Source organism: Apodemus sylvaticus, chromosome 1 (assembly GCF_947179515.1).
Source record: "Apodemus sylvaticus chromosome 1, mApoSyl1.1, whole genome shotgun sequence".
NCBI lineage: Eukaryota > Metazoa > Chordata > Mammalia > Rodentia > Muridae > Apodemus > Apodemus sylvaticus.
The window spans coordinates 38,133,708-38,157,192 of NC_067472.1; the positions used below are offsets into that span (position 1 = coordinate 38,133,708).

At 43.8% G+C, this 23,485-nt stretch overlaps 1 protein-coding gene across 1 annotated transcript in view; it reads left to right on the plus strand.

Moving 5' to 3' along the window:
* Nucleotides 1-4,733: 4,733 nt before the first annotated feature.
* Tjp2 (tight junction protein 2) overlaps nt 4,734-23,485 on the plus strand; it is a 95,605-nt gene continuing 76,853 nt past the window's right edge. The window contains exon 1 of the mRNA XM_052188024.1: nt 4,734-4,857. The gene's annotated coding sequence lies outside the window, so the exon portion shown is untranslated. The remainder of the gene's footprint in view (nt 4,858-23,485) is intronic.

A 23,485-nucleotide genomic window follows, 5' to 3' on the forward strand; every position in this document is an offset into this window, starting at 1 on the left:
TACATGTCTGTGTGCCTCAGCCTCCTGAGTCCTGGGATATAAAGCAGTACTATCATACCTAGCATCTTTTTCTTTTCTTTTTTTAGGATTTATTTTTATGCCAAGCAGTGGTGGCTTGCGCCTTTAATCCAAGCAGGAGACAGAGGCAGGAGGATCTCTGTGAGTTTGAGGCCAGCCTGGTTTACAGAGCTAGTTCCAAGACACTCAGGGCTACTCAGAGAAACTGTCTTGAAGAGCCAAGAGCCAAACCAAAAAAAAAAAAAAAAAAAAAGATATATTTTTATTATTGTTGTTTTCTTCCTAACCAAATGTCCAAATGTAGCTTTACTGGAGTCCTATCAAATTTGTTTTTTTTTTTTTAATTTAAAAAAAGTATTTGAGTGTGTGTGTGTGTGTTGCCAGTGTGTATTCCTATACATCACAGGCATGCCTGGTACCCATAAAGGCCAGAAGAGGATGTTTCATTCCAAGAAGAACTGGATTCACAGAGAGTTGTGAGCCACATGTGGGTGCTGGGAATTGAACCCAGACCCTCTGGAAGAGTAGCCAGTGCTCTCCCGGCCCCTGACTATGTGGTATGTGCATGTGGTTCCAGGTGTCTTCGGAGGCCAGTAGCATCATATCCCCCTGCAACTGGAGATGCAGGCAGCTATGAACCACCCGACATGCATGCTGGGAACGGAACTCTGGTCTTCCGTCCAAAAGAGGAGTACTTGCTCTTAACCACTGAGTCATTTCTCCAGCCCCCAAACTGACTCTTGATGGATCCTCTGAGTACGGCTACACTAAATGAAGCTTAGATGCTGGTGTAAGAGGAACAGAACTGCAGAGCTGGTGGGACCTTCTGTTAGGGAGGCCACAGGTTTCCCGTGACATACAGGTGACAGGTGATGGGGGCCACTGGAGAGTCTGGCTGGCGAGGACCCTTAGGACAAGTCTGGGCTTGTTAAAACTGAATCAGGGATGCTTGTTCTGAACACAGAGTCAGGGAATTGGGAGCTGTGACCTGTGGTCTGCGGATTTTCCATTTCTGAATTCTAATTTAGTTTTCACTTGCTAGAGCATCTGATAACCTCATTGGAATCATCGTTACGGAGGGCTTGGTCCTCAGACACAAGCTGCATACCTTTATTCTCTGGCTCAGAAAGGCTTGTGATGGTGTTCACCCCTAGATTAGTAGTTTGTTTAGAGACTCCCAGTGAATGGGATGAATAAGTCTCATAAGGAGAACCATTTCTGTCTCCTCCTTGTTTCCTAAATGATACAAAACCATTTGTTGCGAACAGGGTCCTTCATGAACAAAGTTACCCTCTGGGTTCACTCTTTGCTTCTGAGCAGAACATTCCCGCAGGCCTGATGCCTTGGCCACAGTATCTGAAGGACTGGACATGCTCCTCCCACAGATGAACCCTCATTGCTTTGAATTCACTCCAGCAGGATGTAGCTTTCCTGATTGCCGCACAGCTTTATTGGGACCAGACTGTCATCTCACACTAAGCTTAGTGTTCACTGTTTTCTGGGGATCCTAAGAGGGTTGACTTCCTGCCTGTGTGTTAATTGATTTTGGTTAATTTTTATGTGTCATTAGCATTTTGTCTGCATATGTGTCTGCACCATAGGTGTGCCTGGTGCCTTCGGGAGACAGAAGAGAACATTGGAGTTATGTATAGGTGTGAGCCATCATATGGGTTCTGGGAACTGAACCCAGGTTCTTTATAAGAGCAACAAGTACTCTTAACCACTGAGCCATTTTTCCAGCCCTTAATGTGTTAATTTTACTCTTTAGTTCTTCATCTTTCACAGAGTTCTTTTTTTTTTTTTTTAAGATTTATTTATTATATGTAAGTACAGTGTAGCTGTCTTCAGACACCCCAGAAGAGGGCATCAGATCTCATTACAGATGGTTGTGAGCCACCATGTGGTTGCTGGGATTTGAACTCAGGACCTCCAGAAGAGCAGTCAGTGCTCTTAACCACTGAGCCATCTCTCCAGCCCCTTTCACAGACTTCAGTGTCTTAATTTTATTTGTTATGTGTATTGGTGTTTTGCCTACAGGTTTACTGTGTGTATGCAGTACCTACAGTGGCCAGAAGTACAGTCAGTTGTTAGCTGCCACATGGGTGCTGGGAATCGACCAGTTCCTCTGGGAAAGCAACCAGTGCTCTTAACCACTGAACATCTCTCCAGACCCAAAATGTCCTATTTTCTAAACTTTAGCATATATGTCAATCAGTATGCTAAAATGTAGATTCAGGTTGTATCTGCTAAGGAGTCTTACAGTCCACCTGTCAGCTCCACCATCCCTGTTTTTTTTTTTTTTTTCAAGACAGGCTTTCTCTGTATATCCCTGGTTGTCCTGGAACTCACTCTGTAGACCAGGCTGGCCTCGAACTCAGAAATTATCCTGCTTCTGCTTCCCAAGTGCTGGGATTAAAGGCGTGTGCCACAACTGCCTGGCTATCCCGTTGAGACACAGATTTACTGTGTAGCCCAAGCTGGGCTTGAACTCCTGACAGTCTTCCTTCTTCCACCTGTAGTTCTTCATTTGCATCACACTCAAAGATGAGGAGGAGGAGCAGGATGCTGCTATGGGTTTGGTCCATGGGTCTTACAGGAAGCAGAATCCAGAGACATACTTGCCATTGTATTTCCTGTCTGCCTTGAGACCTTGTACTTTCCGATTATCCTGCTGGCTTTTTATCTTAATTCCTTCTCTCCCAAAAGCTGTTCAAGATCTCAGAGGTAGGAAGGTAGATTGTTGGCTGCACAGGTAAAATTTCTCATGACCATTCCCCATGAACTGGTGTGCTGGTGGACAGAGGAAAGAGGATCATTTATTCTGAAAAGCTACAGAGAAAGTTTGAGGCCAGCCTGGACTATGTGAGATTGTCTCTGAATTAAAAGAAAAAAAACAAAAGGAAAAAAAAAGTAAGTTAAATTCAGGATATTATAGAGACACACACACACAAAAAAAATATGTTAAAAAGCAAGATGTTTTACTAGAAGAAACTGTTTAGGACTGACACCTGCAGGGGAAAAAAAATCTCACATTCAGGCCAAAGGCGTAACCAAGCACATCGTGATTTGCTTGCTGTTTATTTATCTTTGGAAGCAATAATAGAAACTACGAAGGGGCCGGGCTCAATCTGCTGCTTGCTTTGTAGGAAGTCCAGATGACCTCGGGTTAGCCTCAGCCTACATTTCCTGCTGCTCCTTAGAGAGGGGAAATGGGCCTCTTGCCTGAACAAATAAAATCAACACCGTCCCTTACTTCTGGTTTGGTGGGATCTGAAGGAGAGAGTTTAATGAAGATAGCCAGTATCTTTTTGTGCCACAGACAGAAGAATGAGCCCAGAATTGGCAAGAGGGCACGTTCTTCTCCCAGTGCAGGATTCCCTGGGGCTGTCTGTGGACATCAGCACAGTCCCCCCTTGTGTTGGTGGGCAGGAATGTGTAGGGTTAAATGCTTTTGTATTGTGAGAGAAAAAGAACCTGTCTCTTGAGATGCAGGTGGTCAGGAACATAGATTCATAGATTCATAGATTCATGAAGTTTTACTGAAGCCATACAAAGGAAATTCCTTTGTAGTTTCAAGTGTTTTTTTAGTTGCATGCTTTAAAATGCACAATTTTATATACATTTTACCATATTAAAGTTTTCTTACCAGGCCTGGGAGACACATCTGTAATCCCAGCCCTCCATGGAAGGGAAGAGGACTATTATGAGTTTGAGGCCAGGCTAGGGCTACATATTGAGACCCTGTGTTAAAGGGGAAAATGTTTTTTTTTTCCCCGTTTCTCAGTTGTTTTCTTATCTTCTAAGTTTCCCCTCTACCCCACCCTCCATCCCCAAGAAGGAAAATTCTCTGAAATTCTTGTACTTGAGGATCATGCTCAGGTGGGTTGGGCCTAGCCCATTGTCTATCTGATACATAGATTTATTGATTATGGTATGTTATCTGATAGATAGATTAATTGATTGTGGTATGTCCATAAGGTGGAATGTTATTTGGCTGTTAGAAGTAATGGGGCATTGAGCGCTGGAGAGACAGCTCAGTGGTGAAGAGTGTACATTGCTCTTGCTAAGGACCAGAGCCAGTTCCAAGCACCAACATTGGGATTCTTCCAACTCTAGTTCAAGGTGCTCCAACACCCTCTTGTGGCCCCTGCAGGTACTGCATACACGTGGTACCCAGACAAACATTCCATATACATGAAACAAAAATGAATAAAATTTTTAAAAAGATTTTTAAAAAAATCAGGTAAATCTCTAGAAATATAAATGAGATTGGTGATTGCCTGGGGTCAGAGGGTGGGCGAGAGGGTGGGTTTTGGAATGACTGCTCTCGGATGCTGGAATTCTTTGGGGGTTATAATAGGTGTTGGGTGGGGGGTGGAGAGATGGCTCAGCGGTCTAGAGCACTGACTCCTCTTCCAGAGGTCCTGAGTTCAATTTCCAGCAACCACATGGTAGCCCACAACCATCTGTAATGGAATCTGATGCCCTCTTCTGGGGTGTCTGAAGAGAGTGACAGTGTACTCACATATATAAAATAAATAAATCTTTAAAAAAAAATATAGGTGTTGGGTGTTGTGCGGTAGATTATACTGCCTGCTATAAGTCTGTGTCTATTGCCATTGATGAGCTGTGATATTCAGACTTCATGGTATCCTTCTCCAGGAGCTCATCATGCTGAGTGTGAACACACTTAGATCTAACCAATCTGTCTTCTCCAGGGCGCGGAGTCCTGCCTTACTCTCTTCTCCCTGTGAGTGGGATTGGCACCCAGGCTACAGCTCCAGGCCCAAGCACTCAGGAGGTCACAGACCCACATCTACCTACAGCCTGCTCTCCCAGGTACTTGCTGACTTGACTCTTAGTAACCTAGTCGCTCGCTCACACCAAATTTGATTCATTATTTCACATCATAGATAAAGATGAGCTCACTATTTTCCAGGTTTGCCAGACCATTTGTGCATGTTTTCTAAAGAAATCTGATTGTGATGGCTTTTTGGTATATTTGTTTGTTTTTTGTTTTTTGCTTTGTTTTGTTTTTTTAACTAGGTGTCTCTGTTTAGCTGTTTTTCCTGGAGCTTACTCTGTAACTAAAATGTTGTTGTTCTGCCTGCCTCTGCCTCCCGAGTGCCAGATCAAAGCTGTGTGTCCTCACTGCCCACCTGTTGGTACTATCTTTTTTACTAAGTGAAGAGCTGAAATCCTCTTTGGGCTGTAGACATAGTTTGGGCCCCTAGGTTCAATCTCCATTCTTTCATAAGAAGTGGAGAGGGAAGGGTCGCTTAGCTGTGAAGAGGACTGTTGCATCCTGCCAAGGTTGGGGCATGTATTTTCTTGGCTGAGGCACGTGTGTAGGCAGATCTCATAGCTGGTGGCAGTAGCCTTTGGTGTGCCTGGTGTCTGGAGTTAGAGATCATTTTGGTAGGTCACATTTAGTTCATCCTCACTGAGATGGAAAAATCAATATGGAGAGGTACTTGGGAGTAGATTAAGAAAAGAACACATTGGCTTCTAAAGATAGAATTTGTACTCAATTTTAGTGAGTACTAAGTGTGAGCATTACCTATTTACTGACTCACTTTTAAGGATGAATTATATAAGAGTTACATGGTATTAGGTATTATTTCGACAGATGTTTGGGCTTGTTTATTCTTAGTTATGGTTTGGCCCTGATGTAGCCTGTCTGTGGCTAGTCCAAATGAAGTTAATGACTTAACCCTCAGCATGGACCAGGTGCATTCATCAGGGACTGGCCTTTCTTGGAGTCTGGCTACCTGAGATCGTGTGATTCTATGACAAGACTCGGACATAAACAACTAAAGAAGAGAAAGAATTTGATTTTGCTTACCTTTTCAGAGATTATAGTTCGCAGTCATCCTGCCCCATGTTTCTGGGTCTGTCTGTAGTGAAGGCTGTTCACGTCCTAGCAGCCAGGAAGCAGGGAAAGACGGATGGACACAGGACAAGATACAGTCACAAGGACCTGTCCCCATCATTGAGTTCCTGCAGCCAGGCTCTACCTCCTAAAGCACTGGCTCTCAACCTCTAGATCATGACTCCTTTTATAGGGGGTGGGGGGCACATATCGGATATCCTGCATATGAGATATTAACGTCATAATTCAAAACAGTAACAAGATTACAGTTAGGAAGTAGCAACGAAGTAATGTTATGGTTTGGTAGGGGGCGGGGCTCACCACAGCGTGAAGAACGATGTTAAAGGGTCGCAGCATTAGGGAGGTTGAGAGTCACTGTACTAAAGCCTCTCAGATCTAGAGACCTTACCTTTAATACATGGAACTGTGGTGGACATTTCCTATTTAGACCCAGTGAGCACCCTTGGTGGGAGTAGGTCTCCATTGAGTTTCCTGGGGTATGAGTGCGGTTTGTTGGCTGCGATGTCCTGTATAGCATTCTGAAAGGTCTCGAATTTGCTTATCCAGACTGCAGAAGTGCTTTCTCTGAAATGAGAGTTGAGAGTTCTATACGGGATCTGCTAATTTAGTCTATGGCAGAGTGTGTCTTGGCCCTTCCGAGATGCTGTAACAAAACCTAAGCTTGGTTAAGAGCATTGACTGTTTTATCAGAAGTCCTTAGTTCAATTACCAGCAACCACATGGTGACTCACAACCATCTGTAATGGGATCCAATGCCCTCTTCTGGTGTGTCTGAAAACAGTGACAATGTATTCATATATATAAAACAAATCTTAAAAAACAAAACAAAACAGAAAAACCCAATAAATCTCTCTCCTTCCTCCCTCCCCCCATTTCCGTGTGTGTGTGTGTGTGTGTGTGTGTGTGTGTGTGTGTGTGTTGAAGATTGAACCCAGGGCCTTGTGCCTGCTAGGCAGACACTCCAGCCCACAGAACCAATATCAAGTCATTTATATTGTTAAACCTGGTGAAGGATGAAGGACCACTTTTTGAGAGCCTTTTGTGTGTGTGTGTGGGGGGGGGGGCTGTTTCTCTGTGTAGCTCTGGCTCTCCTGGAACTCACTCTGTAGACCAGGCTGTCTTTGAACTCACAGAAGTCAGCCAGGCTCTATTCCCTGAATGTTGGGATTAAAGGTGTGTACATCACCACTGTCTGGCTTTTTTTTTTTTTTTAATACCACTCTGGTTGACCTAGAACTCATTATGTAGACCAGGTGGCCTCAAATTTACCAAGATCGGCCTGCCTGCTTCTGCCTCCTGAGTACTGGAACTAAAGGTATATATCACCATCCCCTTTATGATTTTTGAACAGGCTGGCCTTGAATCTCTGGCGGTCCCCTGCTTGAATCTGAAAGAGTATCTCCACAGCTCACCGTGGTAGCTCACCTCAACCACAGTGTTCTTGTCCACACACACACACACACACACACACACACACACACTCTAACTACCTACGTGTGATGGTACTAGGAGGTGGCTTAAGTGGTGATTAGGTTATGGGGACTCTGCCTTCTAAACTAATGCTGTTATAAAGGAGGTGCCACGCTGGCTATGGAAGCACTCGGGATTTCTTAAAAGTCGATCAGAAGAACTGAGTTTAAGAAGGCCTGGCTGCTATGGAGAAGACTTGCCAGTCAGAGTCGTAAAAATCAGAACAAAGAAGAACTTTCCAGGATCGAAGCCACCAGGAGTTAAGGATTCCTAGATGCTTCCAAGTTCATTGAGCAAGGACACTATGATCAGCTAGTACTGTCTGGCCGGCGGGGAGGAGGGTGTATGCAGAGCCTGCTCTGGATCGCCATCTGTCTTGTTCTTGGGGGTCTCCTCTAATCAGTATGGTTTGAAGGCGGATTTCTGAGGTCCATCAGCCTGATCTACATAGTAAGTTCCAGGCCAGCCAGGCCACCATAGTGAATTCCTGACTATTAGAAAGAAAGAGACTAGTTGGTGGCGCGCGCCTGTAATCCCAGCACTCTGGGAGGCAGAGGCAGGCGGATTTCTGAGTTCGAGGACAGCTTGGTCTACAGAGTGAGTTCCAGGACAGCCAGGGCTACACAGAGAAACCCTGTCTCAAAACAAACAAAAAAACAAAAAACAAAACAAAACCAAAAATAAATAAATTAAATTAAAATAAAATAAAATAAAATAATTAACTCCATTCATATACCTTGCAAGAGGCTTCATGTACAGGCTCATGACCACAATCCCAGCACACGGGAGTTAGAAGCAGAAACACAACTGCAAATTCAAAAGTCAGACATAGTGAATTCCAGGCCAGCCAGAGCTATATAGTGAGACGCACTTTCCAAAAATCACAACTCCCAGAAAATAGTAATGAGCAAACAAGCAAAGAAAACAAAAAAGAAGGACGTTTGTTGTGTTAAATCTGTCTCTTCTGACAGTGGCTTGTGGGGGGGAGAGAGAGAGAGAGAGAGAGAGAGAGAGAGAGAGAGAGAGAGAGATGCTTTCTCAACTGAACAAGAGATACTAAAGGAAGGCTTTAAATGAATTATCGCTCCAGCAGGTGCCAAACTAGATCTGAAAGAGAAAAGACACGCAAAAGTAACACTGCTAGGATAATGGCTAGAATTGTTTCTGACAAAAATAGCAAGATACTTTTGGGGGGATTTGGTGTTTAGAATGTAAATCTCAGGAAATTTGGGCACCTCTTGGAAGTCACCCTTGGCTAGTTTGTCCTAAGGCACAGATCTGCAAGGTGGTGGTGACACATCCCTTTAATCCTGACACTCAAAGGCAGAGGCAAAGGGATCCCTCTGAGTTTAAGGCCAGCCTGGTCTAAGAGTGCCAGGACAGCCAGGACTATACAGAGAAACCCTGTCTCTGGAAACAAACAAACAAAAGCTAATATCAGTGCTGGCAGTGGTGTGCTAGAGGCCAGCCTAGACCCTAAGGTGACTGCCAGGACCGGAAGGGTTAAAGAGAGAAACCCTGTCTTGAAACAACAAAACAACAACAATAACACACACCAAAGACTCTTTGGTGTTGATTGGCTTCCCCCCCCCCCCCTTCCCTGGGTTTCTCTTACTTTCTCCACTCTCTTAGAGGGACTCCTGGGGATGTCATAGCTGACTTCCGGAGCCCCTTTCGTAACCGTTGTTCTGAAGCCTAAGTCAGACATCTTTGTTAAGTGCCAGCTGCTTTGACAAACAACTAGACCGTAACTTGGGAGACAGAAAAGGTTGCATGAATTCTGGAACTTGAATAACGTCTTCATTTCTGAAGTAAATGGGATGGTATATGCCTTGAAAACTCATCACTCAGGCGGAAGACTGCTATGAGTCTGAGGCCAGCCTGAGGCATAGAGTGAGACCCTGTCTGGGGAGAAAAAAAGTTTATTTGTATCTTGAACCTGGCCTTCACATCCAGGATTAGGAAAGACTTTGATTTGCCCTCTTGCACGCCTTTCTAAGGGCCTTCACCCTACCCACTTTAGGAGTGTGGGAGTAGCTTGGTACCGTCAGCCTCTGAGAACATGAGAACACTGCCAAGCAAGCGCTCCCAGAAGTCCCTGGGGCAGAGGCAAAGCCATTCAAACCAGTCATCCCAGTTCCCACTTATTCCACTTAAATACACATGGGGAGAAGCAAGGAGAGAGATGGGGCCTTTGGATATCATTAGCATGCAAATGAGACGGTCAGTTTACAAAAAACGCTTACCTTTCCAAGCTGGCTTGTGGCCACAAAGGCCAGATGAGCCTGTGCCACCAGTCCTGGCTGTGTTATCCTTTTCCTTTCCATCACTTGCCTTTCTCTGTAATAGTTTTTCCTCCACCAGTGTCAGCCTCGTTGGGTACCTGCCACTGGCTTGGGATCCCCTACAGGCCACGCCCAGCTCTGTCTGAGGGACTTCGGATGGCCAGGCAATGCACTTCGAGCTGTGACCCTGTGTACTCCAGCAGCCAGGAACGTGGCCGTGTGCAGCTGTCCTTTGGGTCCCTCTTATGGTGGTGATGTGTGGAAGCCTGGGAGAGTTTCTTCTAGGATTTCACTTAACCTGGGGAGATGGCACCAAGTCTTCACTGAGCCCTGGTTTGGATCTTATCCATAAAGCAGCTGGTGACAACAGTTTTCAGTTTGCCCCCAGTTTAGATTCATTCAGAGGTCATGTGTTACAGTGTGGGAAGAAATGACCGCGGGCAGGGTGCTCCCTCACCCCTAATCCCAATTATTTATTTGAACTTTGACCAAACATGCAAGACCATTTGATTATAATTATTGCTATTGGACAAGAGGGTTCAGCAGAGGGCAGGTGTCTGAGGCTAGCTTTGCTTTGTGCTGAGGACATACCACAGCCTGCCTGGCCAATGACTGTGACCCGACAAGAATCAGTGTTTTGTCTGCAGTTCAGGGAAGTCTGTCTATATGCGGCCAGGATATGATGTGTTCCCTCAGCGGGTAACCATTGTAGGGATGTCAGCTGTCAATCTGGAGATAGTATGAGTTTGGTTTTTATTATAATACTGCTTATGAAATTTATAACAACTTAAATAGCAAATCATGAGATACTATAATTATATAAAAATACAGTTATGAGCTGGAAAGGTGTCTCAGCAATTAAGAGCACTGGCTGCTTTTCCAGAGGACTCAGGTTTTGTTCCTAACATCCACACAGTGGCTCATAACTATCTGCAAGTCCATCTCCAGGGCATATGATGTCCTCTTCACTCCTCCACTGGCAGCAGGCCATACATAGCACACAGACATACATACTGGCAAAGCACTCAGACATTTAACGTTTTAAAACTATGATTATAAGTAAAGTATTACAGTAAATTATTTAATCTTATTAAATAAATATTATAAGATTTGAGATTTAGTTTCTTGTTATATCCCTTCTGTTATGATACCTGATCCAGTCTTTAAATATATCCCATATGTTATTGACTTATCTAATTAGGTTATTGTATACACTTAACTAATCATATAGTTTATGCCTGATTCTTTTTTTGTTTTTTAAGATTTATTTATTTTATTTATGAGTACACTGTCGCTGTCTTCAGACACACCAGAAGAGGGCATCGGATCCCATTACAGATGGTTGTGGTTGCTGGGAATTGAACTCAGGACCTCTGGAAGAGCAAGCAGCCAGTGCTCTTAACCACTGAGCCACCTCTCCGGCCATTATGCCTGATTCTTAAAACGGCTTCTACACTATTTGTGTTAGAAATAAATCTGAAGAGTTTCATACATCTTTTTTCTCCCTTAGGTCTGCATGCTAGTTTTAGTTCTCTATGTTTAAATGTTTTATTTATTTGTTATTATTATTGTGTGTGGCTCACAACAACTCCCTGGGGTCAATTTTTTCCTTTTCCTTTTAAGAGGGGATCAGGTTACCAGGCCTATGTGGCAACTGTTTCATATTCTGCACGCTAATCCATGACCATCATGGCCGGGGGCATGGCAGCAGGAGGCGGGCATGGGGCTGGAGCGGTAGCTGAGAGTTTCCATCCTTATCCTCAAGGAGAAGGCCAATTAGGAATGGTGCTAGCCCACCCCAGTAACACACTTCCTAATCAAGGCCATACCGCCTAATCCTTCCCTAACAGTTCCACCAACTGGAGACCAGAATTTAAACACATATGGTGGCCATTCTCATTTAAACCACCACAGCTGCCCATCACTGGAGTGGGTCAAGCTATGGCCCAGAACCTACTGACAAGGCTGAGTACAACCTCGCCCTCTGTCGATGGCCTGAACAAACGACACTTTGCCTTGGAAGTCTCCTAAAAGCAAGGGCCCACATAGACTATAGCTGCCTCTTTCAGCTTAATTTCAACTTAAAATTTCTTCCAAATAGCAGTGTAGGTCTCATCAGAGTGTTTAAAAATATGTATGTATGTATGTATGCATGTATGTATGTATGTGTGAGAGAGAACACATATGTGTCATGGTACATATGTGGTCAGCGGACAACTTTCAGGGGTCTGTGGTTAACTGTGGACTTTTTGCCGCCTACATTCAAGTTCCTCGAAAGAATGACTCTGAGACTTACTATTTTATGAATAAATGTCTAGGGCAATAGATTTGGTTTGTTTCCTGACTAGCTCATAACCTAGTTATCCGTTTATTTTATGAATGCCACATGGTTGGTTACCTCTCCTCAATTTCAAATGACATCTCCTTCCCGTGCCTTTCTCTGAGAATGTTCCTTCTCTCTGTGGATGTCCACCTTCTCATCCTGCCTCTGCTTGTCGGCCATAGTTTTTGTTTTTTTTTTTAAAGATTTATTTATTTATTTTATGTATGTGAATATACTGTAGCTGTCTTCAGACACACCAGAAGAGGCCATCAGTTCCCATTACAGATGGCTGTGAGTTGCTGGGCATTGAACTCAGGACCTCTAAAGAGCAGTCGGTGCTCTTAACCACTAAGCCACGTCTCTAGCTCTGCTATAGGCTTTTTTTTTTTTTATTGGCAGATGATGCTTCCATATATTGCACAAGAGATTCTCTCTACAATCCATTCTCTCCTTCTATCTTGTAGGTCCTGGGGATAGAACTTGGGTTGTCAGACTTGTCTCCAGGCCAAGCCTTGCCCATTGAGCCATCTTGGCAGGCCTCTTTTTCAGATTCTTAAACTGCGTAGGCCGAAGCTGAATCTGACCAATTTTTTTTGTCTCTTTTGAGGTCAACTAAACCCATCATACTCACTCAGGAATATTACCCATCCTTAACACCAATCGGTAGATGCTGGGGTTGGGGACATTTCCTATGGGGAGGAGGCGGAGGTGGTGGAAAGGTATCATCTGCTAAGAAGATATCCCTGTGAGTCTGACTACTTTGTACTTACAGTAACATCTTTTCATCACAGCAATAACATGGTGATGCATTGCCAGTGATAACAATGAAGTTCAGAAGAGGGAGACCTGGATAATCAGCTCCTTTGCTTTCTTTGGCCACAACCTTCCTATTGTGCCTTAGACCGAACTTTCCCTAGCCAGACCACCCAGGGCTCCTGGCCTTTTCACACTGGTCCTATGTTCCAGAATGGCTTGTTTATTAGACTCCATTAACTGTATCTGTAACTTAGATCTGTTCTCTGGGCATTGCTTACTGGTACCCACTCACGTGGGTGCTTCCTCCTTGAGCCAGAGAAAGGAATCGGAGCAGGAAGCCAGCCGTGTCTATCTGTAAACGTGGAAGATGGAGGCAGGAAGATCACACGCTGTAAGCCAGCCTGGGTGCTTGTGCCCCAAACACAAACCAAAAGAAGGAGGGAAGGAAGGAAGGAAGGAAGGAAGGAAGGAAGGAAGGAAGGAAGGAAGGAAGGAGGGAGGGAGCCGTGGAGGAGGAAAGGTCCAGTGAGAAGATTCTGAAGCCAGAATGACTGGGGTAAAGAATCAGAAGCCACGTTACTTGTGAGGTTGGATAAGGTGGGGTCACCTCACGCAGACCTTGGAGGCTGATTGGATCTGGCTGCTGTAGCAAGCTACTATACACTGGAGGTAGGCGACTCAAGGCTCAGCTGTTTCTCACAGTCCTGAGGATGAGGAAGCCAAGATCAACATCCTGGATAACTCTGTTCTTCTTTTTACATTTTTAATGTAATTTTATTAGTTTGTAGTTTTCCCTGCGTGTATGTCTGCACACCATGAGTGTGCAGTGACTGTCCTTGGAGGCTAGAGAAGGGTGTTCTGGAGTTGCAAGTGTTGTGAGCTGCCATGTGGCTGCTGAGGATTGAACCCAGGTCCCCTGGAAAAGCTACCAAGTGTTCTTAACTGCTGAACCATCCTCCCAGTCCCCCGGATTCAGTTCTTTTTGGATTTTTTTTTCTTTTTTTTTTCCGAGACAGGATTTCTCTGTATAGCCCTGGCTATCCTGGAACTCACTCTGTAGACCAGGCTGGCCTCAAACTCAGAAATCCACCTGCCTCTGCCTCCCACGGTGCTGGGATTACAGGCGTGCGCCACCACCACCTGTTCCGATTCAGTTCTTGATGAAGACCCTCTCTGTCTTTGCTGGCTGGAAGAGACTTCATGTTTTAATATAGCATTTCCTAAAGGTATGAGGGCAGGGTGGGATGAGGGTGGGGGCAAAATGGCAGCGAGTCCATTCAACTCACTATGAGGAGCTCACTTTTTTTTTTTTTTTGCATGTCCATGTGTATGCGTGTGCGTGCGCATGCGTGTGCGTGCGCGTGCGTGTGCGCGCGCGCGTGTTTGTGTGTGTGTGTGTGTGTGTGTGTGTGTGTGTGTGTGTGTGTACACAGAGGTTGACGTCAGGTTTCATCCTTGATTCTTGTCTATCTTCTTTACTGAGATGTTTTTTATCGGCTCACAGCTTGCTGGTTTAGCCTAGTTAGCTAACTGGTTAGCCTAGTTTGCTGGTTAGCCTAGTTAGCTTGTCCATGCTGGGATTCCTCCACCACATTGGATTGGCATTTATGTGGGTACCAGGGCTCTGAAATCCTGTCTTCATGCTTGTATGGCAAACACTTTATCCAGGAAGCCATCTCCTCATCCCCTACGGGTCCCACTTTTAAACCTTAGCTTAGATTGGTGACTTTATGTGTGCTTGATGACCCCTCAAGACTTTAAAACACAAAAGGCAGCGGGATCTCCCTTCCTGAGAGAAAGATCAAAGCTCCTGGGGGAACTGGCGGGGAGGAGAGACAGTGAGTGAGGTTGGGTCCAGGGCGGGCACTGTAGAGGTGGGATTTAAGATCTTCCACAATAAACACACGTAATCTAAAAAATAAAAATCAAAGATGAGCTCATGCTTTCCCTGTTGATTGTTATTAATTTCCAAAGTATTTTTGGAAATTTACTACTGCAAAACTGTCTGTGGGGGATCCCCTATCTTTACTCTTTTGATGGTATCTTTGGAGGAGTTTCTTCATGTTTCAATCGAATTTAGTTGTGGTGGTGGTGGTGGTGTGTGGTGTGGTGTGTGTGTGTGTGTGTGTGTGTGTCCCACCACCTTTAGTGGTAGAGATTAAGCCTCAGATCTCACTCAAGACTTTTCCAGGGAGCCCACACTTAGGCCTAATTTTTTTTTAACACATCAAATTAAGTCCTGTTTACTAGTTTTAAGTAAAATAGTCTAATCTTATTTTTGTCAGTTATTCTGCTTTCTGGGTAGTCATCCCTGTAACCTTGCTGTTTGGGTTTGTGTCTAGGATATTTATCTAATTTCAGAGTTGGTTATTAAAAAGTTCTTGGGCAAGTGAGATGATTGCTCTGGTAAAGGAGTGGGGTCAGCAAGCCTGACTGCCGGGCTTGGAACCCCAGTCGTCCTCCGACCTCTGTACCTATGCCATGGCATGCGCAAGCATGTGTGCACACACGCGAACACACAGATCGATAAATGCATAAAGAGAGAACTTGTCTGTGTGTTTTAGTGAGCAGTTAATCATTTTTCACAGAACTCACTGCAATAAAAGTTTAACAAAAATGCAAGTAGTCGACAGCAACTATCACACAGTGTAAACACTGATTTATTGACCAGAAGAAGTTCTTGGGGAAACTTCACTGTGCTCTGCAACTGCACTGTCTGGATAGCTTTCTGTTCTTTCCCTGTGCAGCGACATGAGAACGATCTGGAAAACTAATCCCCAGTCAACTAAAAACACTGCTTGTAAAGGCAAACTAACAGTTTTTAAACCATCAAAAAATAGAAGTCTGGCTGAGAACTTTCTAGTAGTTTATAATGTGCTCCTGTTTAGTCTGCATATTTCTTTTTTTTTTTTTTTGAGAATTTATTTAAAATGTAGAGAAACAGGGTTTCTCTCTACAGAGATAATTATTTAAAATGTAGATATGGAAAACTGTTGTAGTAATACATAAAAATGTACTCACTTTGTATTTGGATGCAGTCAATTTGCCTTTAAAATAGTTACATCTTTTACATTCGTTCAAATGCAAATTTTGATTTGAGGCTTGAAGAATTTAATTTAAAATATTCCTTTTATTATAGTAAGCTGTTTCCTTTTTTCTTTTTTTCTTTCTTTTCTTTTCTTTTTTTATTCCTTAATCTTTTTACAGTCCAGTCTTTATCCCCCTCCTGGTCTGCCCTCTGACTGTTCCATATCCCATACCACCCCACACCCCCAGTCTTCAAGAGGATGCCCCTCCCCCACCCACCAGAATGTATCAGAGACCCAGGAAGTGAGAGATTCAAAGGGAGGGACTTAGATGAAATGCCCAACAGAGGGGAGAGGGAACTTGTAGAGTCCACCTCCAGTAGAAGGACAGGGCATCAAGTGGAGGGATGGGGTTGCCATCCCACAGTCAGAAACTCTGACCCAGAATTGTTCCTGCCTAATAGAACTGCAGGGATGAAAATGGAGAAGAGCCTGAGGGAAAGGAGGTCCAGTGACAGGCCTAAATTGGGATCCAGTTCAAGGGGAGGCTCCAAGGCCTGAAACTGTTACTGATGCTGTGGTGTGCTTACAAACATGGCTGCCCTCCAAAAGGCCCAACAAGCAGCTGAAAGAGTCAGATGCAGATATTTACACCTAACCGATGGACAGAAGCTGCTGACTCCTGTGGTTGGTTGAGTTAGGGAAAAGCTGAGGAGGAGGGCGACCCCATAGGAAGACCAGCAGTCTCAGCTAGTTTGCATACTTTTAAGGGCTACAGGAGAGCCTGTCAAATGAGCTCTGTCTGCTGTCTTTAAAGCCCCATGAGTCAGAATTCAAATGAGCTTTGCCACAATGTCTTATTTCTAGAGTCATTTTTTAAAAAAGATTTATTTATTATTATAAATAAGTATACTGTAGCTGTCTTTGGACACACCTGAAGAGGGCATCAGATTTCATTATGGATGGTTGTGAGCCACTATGTGGTTGCTGGGATTTGAACTCAGGACCTTCAGAAGAGCAGTCAGTGCTCTTAACCGCTGAGCCATCTCTCCAGCCCCTAGAGCCATTTTTTCTTTCTTTTTTCTTTTCTTTTCTTTCTTTCTTTCTTTTTTTTTTTTTTTGGTTTTTTTTTTTTTTTTTTTTTTTTTTTTTTTGGTTTTTTGAGTCAGGGTTTCTCTGTGTAGTCCTGGTTGTCCTGGAACTCACTCTGTAGACCAGGCTGGCCTCGAACTCAGAAATCCGCCTGCCTCTCCCTCCCAAGTGCTGGGATTACAGGCATGCGCCACCATGCCCGGCTATCCTAGAGCCATTCCCCCCCCCCCCCCCCAGACAGGGTTTCTCTGTATAGCCCTGGCTGTCCTGGAACTCACTCTGTAGACCAGGCTGGCCTCGAACTCAGAAATCCGCCTGCCTCTGCCTCCCAGAGTGCTGGGATTACAGGCGTGCGCCACCACCGCCCAGCCTAGAGCCATTTTTTAAGTTGACATATTTACAATCATGTTAGATGACTTAATGACCATAAAATATATTGATTTTTGTATAATGAAAGGTTATTTGTATAATGAAAAGGTAATTCTAACTTACTTTGGAACCTTCAGTGCATTGTGTAGCGCAGACAGACACATAGGCAGTATTTTTCTTTCTCTTTTGTTTGTTTGTTTATTTGTTTGTCTGTCTGTCTGTCTGCATGAATGCCATGTGGTTGCTGGGAATTGAACTCAGGACCCCTGGGAGGGCACCCAGTGCTAGTGACCTACTGTGCTACCTCTCCCGCTCTTTCTTTCTTATGGTCTTTTTTTTTTTAAAGATTTATTTATTTTAGTTTATGTATATGAGTGTTTTGCCTACATGCATGTATATATGTGTACTATGTGCCTGTCTTTGGAAGTCAGAAATGGGCATCAGGCCCACTGTGGTTTGCAAGGTTGTGAGATGCCATGTGGGTTCTGGGAGTTGAACTTAGGTCCTCTACAAGAGCAACACGTGCTCTCAATCACTGAGCCATCGCTCTAGCCCCTGGACAGAAGTTTTCACCACTTAATAGATAATATAATTTATTTTTAGACACTAGGAGTAATTTTTTTTAAATTGCAAGGTTTACCAGCAGTTAAAAGCATGTATTACTCTTACAGAGGATGTGCCAGGGGGCTTACAACCACATTTAACTTCAGCTCCAGGGCATCTGATGCTTTTTCCTGGCCTCTGAGAGCACTGCATTCATGTCTTCTGTCTGTCTGTCTGTCTGTCTGTCTCTCTCTCTCTCTCTCTCTCTCTCTCACACACACACAGAGAATAAAAATAAAATCTTTAAAATTTTAAAAGTTTTGAGTTTTTTTTAAAATTCTAGTCGTCATATCTAGTCATGTAAGCTGAAATCCTACTAAGCATATTTTCTAACAGGTGTGAAATCACAACAGACTACATCAATTAAAATATAACCAACAAGTATTTTCCAGCCATATACCTTGCAATTTTTTGTTGAATTTAGACCATTATGTATGACATAATGGCTTTACTTTGGGAATTAGATCATCTCCCTTTCTCTGGCTTTCTCTTGGAATTTATCACGGATGATAATTTCTTAGTTTATTTACTTTCTTCATTCTCCACCTCTAGTTTTAAATTTTTAGCTAGTGTGCAGAAAACTGGATTTCACTGACACACACACATATGTGTGTTATATTTTGCCCATATTTGCAGAAATACGGGATACTCCATGATTTTTTGTGTGTGTGCTGGGATTGTGCCCATCTCTGTTCATCTCTGATGTTGACTTGAATGAAGACCACAAAGTTCTAAAGCCTGAGGATGTAGCTCAGGTCAGGTGCATGTCTGGTATGAATATGCTTGTGAGGCCCCAGGTCTGTCTCTAGCACCATGGAGATGGGAGAGGAGAAATAAATCATCAGGGTGGACAGGTTGGGCAAGAACTACAAGTTCCACGCTCAAGTCAACAGTTCTTTAGGAATGTAGGATTTAGAAAGCTAGATAGCCAGTCACCAGCCTCCACTCTCCACAAAAGAAAAAATGAATCAAAGATGAGTACTTTAAACACCTTTTCTGAGTAAAAGGATTAATATGTGATAGCTAACTAGGAATGAGTAACCTTGAGATGCCCCACCCCACTCCCAAGTACCTCTAGGGGAGTGCAGTAGGGTGGTGCTGGAGAATCGGTCCTTAAAGGCTAATGTAAGGAGCGAGGCGGTGCAGGAGCCAGGGGAGAAGATGTGTTGAGCAGGAAGGTAAGGGAGGCTCGTCATCCTTTTGAAAAGTGTCAGAGATCATATGGGGCTTTAGTTGCTGCTTGGGCAATTCTTTTGACCTGTCATTTGTCATCTTTTGTGTGTTTATCTTTCTCTTCATCATACTGTAGGCAGCTCTCTGTTATACGTTGGCCTTATCTCTTTCTCTGCCTACCCTAGGGGATAGAGTAGGCATTTAAAAAATGTTTGTGGAAGGGGTGGGTCGGTATGATTCCAATCTGCCTTAGGTGCAGAAAGCAGCCTAGAGACTTTTCAGTGTGAGTTTACATTGTTCCCAACTGTAGAAACTAGGTAACCATATTGTAAATATATACATGCACAGATACATCTGTATATAAATATATTCTCTGTATGTGTGTGGGGGATACAGAATATCTCTGCATATAGAGCTCAAATCTTAACTTATTTTTTCTTTCCTTGCGGGGCTAGATGCCCATACAAACTAGGCAAGCACTTTAATTCCTGTCCCCCCCTCCCCCCCCCCCCCACACTCCTTTTCTGTTGAGGTTGTCCTAAAACTGGCTGTGTAGTTTAGGCTGACCTTGAACTGGGGACTTTTCTACTTCAGCTAGTATGACCTGGGTTCTTGCTTAGAATCCTCTCTCTGCTGGTGAGAATAATCTTAACATTCCATAGGAAATCCGACTAAATGCATTTAGTTCGTTACATTTGTTTGAGTTGTTTTATTTATTTATTCATTTATTCATTTATTTATTTATTTATTTATTTATTTGAGACAGTCTTACTATTTAGCTCTGTCTGACTTGGAGCTTACCATGGAGACCAGGCTGACCTGGGACTCAGAGACCCACCAGTTCTATCTCCAGAGTGCTGACACAGATTTATTTTAACTAATCTACTTCAGAAACCTTATACATCATAATTTACAAACTACTGAAGCATTGACTGTAATTTTAAGAGGAAAGTTCTTTTTTTTTTTAAAAGAGGAAAGTTCTATTCATAATGCTGTCATCAAAACATTTTCCCAGTATACTTTTTCTTTTATGTATTTTCATGCTTTATTTTTGTTATGACAGGTTAGATAAAAGGTGTTCATTTTCATTGATAGATTTTTGTTTGTTTGTTTGTTTGTTTGTTTCTCAATACATAGTTTCTCTCTGTAGCCCTGGTTGTTCTGAAATTCACTCTGTAGATCAGGCTGGCCTCAAACTTGCAGGAATCTGCCTGCCTCTGCCTTCCAACCAAGTGTGCTGGGATTAAAGACCTGCGCCTCCACTGCCTGGCCCCTTGATAGTTATTCTTGTCATTATTCTTTTTGCTGTATCAATTTTCTCATATTGTAGTTACACCCCTCCCCCCCATTTATTTTTATCTACACTGATGATTAAACTTGGCTTCCTACATGCTGGGTAACCATTCTACCACTGAACTACATCTCTGATCCTTGAGATAGGACCTTGCTAAATTGCTCAAGCTAGTCTTGAAATAACTCCATAGTCTGTGCAGCTCATGACCTTAAACAGCTCCCTCCCAAGTAGCTAAACAGCTAGGATTACGGGCCTGACTACTTTATGTGTTTGTATTTATAGTTTTGTTTTTCATTGAAGCAGAACCTCCTAGGGATGGTGAGGCTGACCTGTAACTCAAAATTCTCCTGCATAAGCACTGGGATTATAGACATTGGTCACTACTGCTAGGCCTGCTTTCTGTTAAGTAGGATTTAATAGCTCTTTATCACTGGACATAAATAACTTGCATTTCTCCTGATTGAGAATGGGCATCTTGGGAAGTAGTGAAACTTTGGAATGGAACAGCTTTGGCCAACCTCAACAGTGGGTCTCCCTGAAGCAATCCAGTTCAGAGTTTTCCTTCTTTCCTCTCTTTTCTTTCTTTCTTTCTTTCTTTCTTTCTTTCTTTCTTTCTTTCTTTCTTTCTTTCTTTCTTTCTTTCTTTCTTTCTTGAGAGATGATGTCATATAGCTCAGGTTGGCCTTCATACTCACTATATAGCAACGGGGGATGTCTAATTCTCCTGTCCCCACCTCCTGAGTGTGCCACCACACTGTTTATGTTGTACTGGGGATCAAACTCAGAACTACCTGTGCTGGGTAAATCTACCAGCAGAGCCTGTCTCCAGTTGCTGTCAGTTCTCGACTGCCTTCCCCAGAGTTTTGTGTTAACTGACTGTGGTCCCTTTCCTAATTCTCACTCTTCCGATGGCTTTTGACCACTCTTCTCCAGAAAGTGTCTTCTGCCCTGTCAGGTTTGCTCTGATTTTTTTCCCTCGGAGTTTGTAATACAGGCGTTCCTATAGGCAGGCCCTGCCTTTGGTCCACCTTGGCCTCGTGCCTTTTCTTGAAGGCAAACTTTCACGACTCATGGATGATTTCCAGAGCTCTCTAGCCAGGTGCTCATTAATACCTCCTGCAGCTGATACTTGCTTAGTGTGGAATTACTGAGCATCTCCACCTGGATGATGCATAGCCCTTGACTGCAGTTTCATCTGTCCCTAAACTCACTCATTATCCTTCCTCGGGCCCCTCCCAAGGTAAGCTCCCCGCTCCTGAATTCTCCACTGTGGTCAAAGCTCTGTCTTCTTAAATAGGTTGCACACCTGAGAGTCACACTGGGCCCACTTTCCTCTTGTCTCTCACAGCCGATCGGAGTCACCCAGCCTACTGAGGCACTTCCTCCGTTTCTTTGGAGTTTGCCTTCCTTTCGTCTAATACCACATCCCATTCTGCCTGCTTGCCCAGAATGGTATTCTGTACGGATGAAATTTTTTTTTTAAAGATGTATTTATTTTACATATATGAGTACACTGTCACTATTGCTGTCTTCAGACACACCAGAAGAGGGCATCAGATCCCATTACAGATGGTTATGAGCCGCCATGTGGTTGCTGGGATTTGAACTCAGGACCTCTGGAAGAGCAGTCAGTGCTCTTAACTGCTGAGTCGTCTCTCCAGACCCTCCAGATTAAATTCTGTCCACTGCTCCTCAGACTGTAACTGTTAACACCATCTTCCCAGAATACACCAGAGAGATCTATATAAAATGCTACCTAAATCCCACTTCCCTAAGGGGACTCAGCACCTGCTGACCAGGGTCACTTGTCACTTCACATTGTCACACTCTCAGGGAAGGCTGGGAGCTGCTTTCTCTGTTTCTACATATTATTTTCACCAGGAAGACCTTTTCCTTTAATTTTGTCTCACATGTGCATCCTTCCTTCCTCTTAACTTGTATTAGCGAGGTATCTCTGGGAAGCTTTCGGTGAACACAGTCCTCCCACATCAGAAGGGAAACCCTTCCATTTTCTCCTTGCTTGCTTACTGCCTTCTGTAATGGATCATCTGAGGCCGGAGGAAGGCTAGCCTGCTCTGCACAGTGATATCCAGCCTCTGCGGGAGGGAGGATTCCAGGAGTAGGTTTGAGATACTGTATCACTATGAAATACATTGCTTCTCAGAAGAGTGCAGTATATTTCTCTGTAATCTCAGCACTCCAGATCCTCAGGCAGGCAAATCTCTAGGTTGAGGGTAGCCTGCTCTACAGAGCAAGAGCTTGTCACACATACCAGAGTTGTATGGCTTATAGTGCCATCACAAAGCTGGGGTAGCAACTGAATCGAGTTTTCAATTGTTTGTGGAATGTTTCCATGCAGGTGTTGTGTCAGAAGAACTGGTATTATGGTGTATAAATCTGTCATCATCATTTGTCACGATGGAAATATTCTTTATTTGTTCTGCCCAGTCCAGTTATTAGGCACATATGGTTGTCATCCCTGGAAAGGTAGGTATTATGACTGAGAAACCGAAACATTCATTGGCTCTAATTTTAGTCAACTGAAAGTGAAATGTGAATACAGGCAGGTGGTAATGACTGCTCAAATGGACAGCCCCACTCTAGGGAGGAAAAGGTAACCATTCAGCAGGTGTAATTGCTGCATTCTGGACCCTTTCCTCCTTTGTTGATGCTTTGATGACGTAATAAGCTCATGAAAGTAAGGTGTGACCGGTTCATAAGTGCAGTCATTACCACTGTAAGTCAGCAGCACCTCTTAACTTGGAGAACCATTTTTAAATAGGTGCTTAGATCAGGAGGAGAGTAACACAACGCGTCAGTCAGGAAGACCAGCCGGCGTCCCTGTGGAAACTGGAGATAAAGTGGGAAATGTTACTCACAGCACTTACTCAGAGGCGTGGACTTCCTACTCCAAAGGAGGCCAGCAGCAGTGCAAGCCTTTGAGGGCAGCATCTGCAAGACTTGTTTTTCCATATGTACTGCCAAACTTGTTCTGATTAGACAGGAAGTGAAGCTATTTTTCAGAGTGCCCGCGGGCATCTGGATCTTGTCTTGAGGCTATCCAGACCTTTCTACTTTTTACCTTTCCATTTGTGGTCCAAGGCTAGGGGTTGCACTCCAATTTAAGGAAAGAAAAGCGGGGGCGGGGGGTGGGGGCTGCGCAACTCTTTCTTTTCTAATCCC